Consider the following 5,677-nt stretch of genomic DNA (forward strand, 5'->3'; position numbering starts at 1 on the left):
CTGCACAAAGTTCAAATAGGCAGTTAAAACACGTAGGCATGCTATTCTAAACTAAACAGGATAGTTACATATGCTAGTGTAGTTCAAATAAGGAGCAACATGTTATGACTTAATGAAAAATGGAGTTTTACAACAAATAGCCCGTGTACGTACTCGTCACCTCACATATACGGCGCTCACACATCAAAATAGTACCAAATCTAAGGGGAGTTCCCCCATACAAGGTAAGGCAATCCACTTATCTCGAACCAAGCTCAATTTAATCCGTCACAATGCTCTTTCCATGAATATCAGACTCCGAATGGCCCAAATCTAGCCAAAACCAGTTACATAACATAAATACAACTACAAGAAACTAATTTAGCTATTGAAATCAAAGCTAAGGCAAGAAATTAGAAAATCGCCCAAAAGGCCTCCCCAAGCCCATGTCTCGGAATCGGCTAAAAATCATAAAATACGAACACTCATTTCCTCACGAGTCTAACCATACAAAATTTACTCAATCCGATACCAAAATATCAATCAAAACCCCAAAATTCAATCTAAGAACTCTTCTCAAATTTTTCCAATTTTTCACCCCAAATTCGATATTAAATAATAAAATTAATGATAGATTAATGGGATAACACAAATCAAGTTAAGACTCATTACCCAATTGATATATCTAAAAATTCCTCAAAATCTCGTCCAAATCCGAGCTCCCAAACTCAAGTTTTGATAAAAATGGACAACCCTCTTTTTTGAAATGTTTAAGTACTGCCTAGTGATTCCTTCTTTGCGAACATGGAAAGCCCCACACATTCGTGAAGAACAACTTGCCTTGGCCCAGAATTTCTTCATCGCGAACGCGATGACCCTGCCGCGAACGCGAAGACTACTCAGCTCAACTCTACGCAAACGCGAGATCTACATCGCGAACGCATTGGCTAACCTTTCCAGTGCTTTGCGAACACGGGACCTGCTTCGCGAATGCGAAGCAAAAAATCTCACCTTCCACAAAGTCCTCTTTACGAACACGAGCCTCCTCTCGCGGACGCGATGAAAGAATTGTCTGCAACAAAACACCAGAAAATCGGCCAACTCTCAAAGTCCAAAAATGATCCGTTAAGCACCCGAAACTCACCCGAGGCCCCTGGGACCTCAACCAAACATAACAAACAAATCCTAAAACATCATACGAACTCGGTCGAGCTCTCAAATCACTTCAAACAATGCTAAATTTATGAATCACTCTCCAATTCAAACTTAAAGAACTTGGAACTTTAAATTTCCATAACCGATGCCGAAACCTATCAAACCACGTCCGATTGACCCCAAATTTTACAAACAAGTCATAATCAATATTACGGACTTACTCCAACTTATGGAATCAGATTCCAACCCCGATATCAAAAATTCCACTACCGGTCCAAAACCCCAAAAATTCGACTTTCGCCATTTCAAGCCTAAATAAGCTACAGACCTCCAAACCACAATCCGAACATGCCCCTAAGCCCAAAATCACCCAAAAGAGCTAACAAAATTGACGGAACTCCATTTCGGGGTCGTCTTCACATAGTTCCGACCACAGTCCAAATCCTAAGACTTAAGCCTCCGTTTAAGGGCTAAATGTCCCAAAACACTCCAAAAACCACAACAAAACCTCCCGGCAAGTCACAATAGAAGAAATAGATATGGGGAAAATAGTTAATAGGTATTTGGGGCTCTAACTCTCAAAAAGACTGGCCGGGTCATTACATGCGAGGACAACATCGCATTTGCAAATGTTGGGTGATCGCTTTTGCGGGACGACAGCTGGGAGAAGACACTTCGTATTTGTGAAGTACTTCATCGCAAATGAGACATTAGAATTGATGGTTAAGGGTCCCTTTTTCAAACCATTATTCACTTTTGTGGTAGTCTCCTTTGCAAAACCCTGGTCGCAAATGCGACTTCTACAGCTGGGCATGTAATTTGGAATTTCGGGACTCAACTTTATTTATCACATTTTTTAGCCCTAGGCTTTTGGTGAGAGGCAATTTTTGGAGAGGATATCCACATCTAACTATTGGGTAAGTGATTTTGACTAAATTTCAATATCTAAATCATGAGATTTGAAGAGAAATTTTGGGGATTTTGACTATTTTTTGAAAAATAAATAATTGAGATCTGAGAGTCGAATTTGACTCAGATTTGAAAACCAAACAAATATTTGGACCTTGGGGTAATGGTTAGTCAAGATCTACACTTTGACTTGGGTTTCGATCGGGCGGGCATGAAATTGACTTTTGTTGAATTTTGGAAAATTGTGTAAAGATCTTAACTTTATTAATCGGAATTGGTTTCTCTTGTATTATTTAATATTATTAAGATAGTTTTTGCTAGATTTGAGTCGAGCGGAGGTGAATTTTAAGTGATAGCTATATTTGAGTGTTGAATTTACCTAATTAAGGTAGGTGTCTTGCCTAACTTTGTTGAGGAAATTTTTTCTAATAAAATAATATTATTTGCTACATGCGGGGTTGATGTATATGCGAGATGACGAGCATGATCATGCCCAACCCTAGTCCTAAAAAGGATAAGTGGTCGCTGCAAATATAATCCGGTCTAAGAATCTAAAGTCGAATCCCACAGAGAAATAAAGTTTAGCTACAATTGTTCGCTATCACCAAGAAGACAAGCTCGAACAATTCCTAAATTAAAATATAAGATTCTTATATCTAACTAATTAACTAACAAATTAAAAAAGTAAATTAACAACTAGAGATACTAAGGGTTGGAGACAAGATTAAGAAGGTCTAGAGTTATAATTTCCCCATATTGTTGGAATCCTTCCCGCTACGTCTTCTAGAAATTCGCCTAATTATTCTCTACTAATCATGAGCACTAGACTTATCCTAATTCTCTCTTGAGAAACTACGATAATGTACTAGTCATATTCTCTCGAATTATCCTAGCTTGCACTTTTTCACCGCTCACTATGATCTCGTGAAAGGTTCATTATCTCTATTCCCGCTTGTAAACCCGCCGTATTGATCTCTCATATATGTTAGGAGTGATGTTTTTCAACAACCACCTAAATATGTACTATTTTTCAAGCAATACATAATAAATAGGCACCATTAATTGAGAGCTCTTCAATTAACTAAAATAAGCACGTAGTTGAACAAATAGAAAAATTCAAAGACTCAATTATATCAAAACATTTCAAGAATTCATCCTACAAAAGGTTCCATCAAACCCTAGACAACAAATTATCTATTCATAATAGTATGCAAAACTACAATATTAGAATTCATAACCAATAATGAAAATAGAAAGAAGAAAGTGAAAAATTTAAGGAAGTATTCTCCGCTTTGCTTCTTGTGTGTTCTTGCCTCCTTAGGTCGAATTCCCTAGGTCGACTTACCCATCCTTAGGTCTAATCCCCCCTTTAAAAAGTGAGTTTAAAGACTATTTATATGTGTTACGGTTTGCATGGGACGGAATAATACAAGCCCACTTCGAAACAGTCTTTTTAGGTTGGCTCGTTCACTCTCTCATGCGCACGCAAGAGTGAATGAGCGAAGTTCTTCTCTTTTTATTTTCCTTCTAGGTCTCTCATGCACTTCCATGCCTTTTTTTCATGATTCACTATTTTTTAAGCTCTCCTCAGCTAGCTCATTCACTCTCTCGTGTGCACGCGAGAGTGAACAAGTGAAGTGCTTCTCTTGTCTTTTGGTCTAGATTCAACTTTTTTTTACCTTTCGTCCAACTTGCTCCTACACATAAGAATGCACGTAATGAGCGTAATTTACTACAAAAACTCATGTAACCTCCAGCAACCACACAAGTTATGAGATGAAAGTACACCAAAAAATATGCATTTTTTGCCGTTTATCAAGCGTATATGCATGTGCCAGGGTTTCCATACTTGTGAGGAGGAATTATATGCTCTTTTGTACCTTGATGAACTTTGTGATTCTTTTGCCTTAGGTTCTACTTGATGTGATAATATGAGTTCGAATTTCAATGCTAGAGACTGTGCTTCAGCCTATTACAATTTGATTAAAATTTGATGGACTCTTTGTGAATCGTTGATGTGCAAATTTGATCATAACTATACCTAAATCATGAATATTTTGCTATGACCATTATTGATTAGACACTTTGATTCTATGCTTGTGCTGAAGATCACGTTTGAGTTTTGTTTAGTACTTGAACAATGGGGTTTTGAAGTTTATTCAATTGATTATTTGTGCAAGAGTTGTGATTCTCGTTTACGTGGTGTATTTTGCTTAATCACTCTTCTTGATGCTATCCACGCTTCCTACCTTTCTTGTTGTTGATGTATATATGTTTGGTGAGGAAGAGTGTAAAGCACAAAGGGTGATCCCGTGCATTATTATATATTATCATGTGAGGAAGAGTGTAAAGCATGAAGGGTGATGTTGTGCCGTTTCATATACATTATTATGCACAAAGGATAATGTCGTGTTATTAATTTACATTATCATGTGATGACAAGAGTAAAAGCACGAAGGATGATGACCTGCCATTGCATTTACATTATCATGTGAGGACGAGAGTAAAAATATGAAGGGTGATGTCGTGCCAATATATTTATGTTATTATGTGTTCATGGCTCGAAGGGTGTTTTCGTACAGGCGAGGACAAGAGACATGCATTATATTGTGATATGTTTTCCTTGTGTATACGTTTATGCCTTTATCCTGAGTTGTTACTATTGCACGTATATTTTCTATGTTGCTTGTGGTTGTCATGTCTTTGCCTTTTTCCTTATTTTCTATTGTTCTATCAGTGCCTTCTATCTAGAGGTGGGCATCGGTCAGTTCGGTTAAGTTGTAAATATTATCGGTTATCAGTGTCACACCTCCTTTTTCCGCCCCCGCGAGGGCGTATGAGTTTTTTCCAATTAAAGGACAATCAAAACGGGATTTATTTATTTATTTCAGAGTCGCCACTTGGGAGATTTAGGGTGTCCCAAGACACCAATTTAATCCCGAATCGAGGAAAAGAATGACTCCATATTACAGTCTGTGTACCAGAAATCCGAATACGGAATTCTGTTAACCCGGGAGAAGGTGTTAGGCATTCCCGAGTTCCGTGGTTCTAGCACGGTCTCTCAACTGTTATATTCGGCTTGATTATCTGATTTTATACAAATATGAACTTATGTGCAAATTTTAACTTTTTACCGCTTTCATAATTATTATTTTTTTTACAAGGAATTGCAACGTTGTGAAAATGTGTCTCGAACCGCGTTACAATCAATGTACCCGTGGTCGTCGACACACTTTGACTCCGTTGAGATTTGGATTTGGGTCACATCAATGTGCACCCGAATTTAAGAAAATTAAATTATTAAAGGCGCGCCTAGAGCGACTAGCGTATCATCTACTTTGGTTAGGGTCGTGGAATTTTGCTAAACGGTCCATCCCGAAGTCTAAGCAATTTTAAAGCCAATATTTACTGAGGGCCCCGCAATTTTGTATTTTTATTTGGCGAGGCCCATCTCATTCTTATTTTTTTAAGGATAAACCTATAGTGACTACATTTCTTCTATTAAGTTCGTCTCTAAAAATAAAAGGAGATCCCTTAATTAATTACATGCTAAAAAAAGTCGAACTTATTAGTTATTAGTTTACGATTAATGCAAATGGAAAATTGCAATCGAGTTTGTACAAAGAGAGATTGC

The sequence above is a fragment of the Nicotiana sylvestris genome, chromosome 2, assembly GCF_000393655.2.
Source record: "Nicotiana sylvestris chromosome 2, ASM39365v2, whole genome shotgun sequence".
Taxonomy (NCBI): domain Eukaryota; kingdom Viridiplantae; phylum Streptophyta; class Magnoliopsida; order Solanales; family Solanaceae; genus Nicotiana; species Nicotiana sylvestris.